The following is a 1,282-nucleotide window of genomic DNA, read 5'->3' on the forward strand; positions in this document are numbered from 1 at the left end:
CATTGTGTCCCATAAATTTGAGTATGTTGTGTGGTCATTTTTGTTGAGTTTTAGGAAGTCTTGAATTCTTCCTTGACCCGTTGATCCTTGACCCACTGAGTTTTAGGAAGACTTTATTTCTTCCTCAACCCATTGATCCTTCAGGTGAGCATTTTTAAATTTATGTGTTTGTGGGATTTCTGGAATTAGTGGTGCTGTTGAATTCTAATTTTAAGCCATGGTGATCCAATAAGATACATGGGTTTTTCCATTTTTTTTTGTATCTGTTGAGGTTTGTTTTGTTACCTAGGATGTGGTCAGTTTTTGAGAAGGTTACACATGGTGCTGAGAAGAAGGTATATTCTTTTATGTTTGGATGGAATGTTCTATAGATGTCTGTTAAATCCATTTCAGTCATAACATTTGTTAGTTCCCTTATTTCTCTGTTAATTTCCTGTCCAGTGGTGAGAGTGGTATGCTGAAGTCTCCCACTATTGCTGTTTGGGGTTTAAAGTGTGATTCAAGCTTTAGTAGTGTTTCTTTTACATATGAGGGTGCCCTTGTATTTGGGGAATAGATGTTCACTATTGAGATTTCCTCATGATGGATTTTTTTCCCTGTGGCTAATATGAAATGTCCTTCTTTGTCTCTTTTGATTGATTTTAGTTTGAAGTCTATTTTGTTACATAGTAGGATAGCTACATCAGCTTGTTTCTTAGGTCCATTTGATTGGAAAATTTTTCCCAACCCTTTATGTTGTGGTGATGTCTGTCTTTGAGGTTGAGGTGTGTTTCTTGTATGCAGCAGAAGGATGGATTCTGTTTTTGTATCCAATCTGTTAGCCTGTGTCTTTTGTTTGTTTTTTGTCTTTTTGAGACAGGGTTTCTCTGTGTTGCTTTGGAGCCTGTCCTGGAACTAGCTCTTGTAGACCAGGCTGGCCTCAAACTCACAGAGATCCATCTGCCTCTGCCTCCCGAGTGTTGGGTTTAAAGGCGAGTGCAGCCACCACCACTTGCCTAGCCTGTGTCTTTTTATAGGTAAGTTGAGTCCATTTATATTAAGGGATATTAATGACCAGTGATTGCCAATTCCTATTATTTTAGTTTTCATTGTTGGTGATGCTATTGTGTGCATTTTCCCCTTTTGTGGGATTTGTTGCTGTGGGATCATCTATTGTCATGTTTTTGTGAATATAACTAACTTCCTTGGTTAGAGTTTTCCTTCTAGTAGTTTGTGTGGGACTGGGTTTGTGGATAGGTGTTGGTTAACTCTTGTTCTGTCATGAAATATCATGTTTTGTCTC

This window comes from Arvicola amphibius, chromosome 15, assembly GCF_903992535.2.
Source record: "Arvicola amphibius chromosome 15, mArvAmp1.2, whole genome shotgun sequence".
Lineage (NCBI taxonomy): Eukaryota > Metazoa > Chordata > Mammalia > Rodentia > Cricetidae > Arvicola > Arvicola amphibius.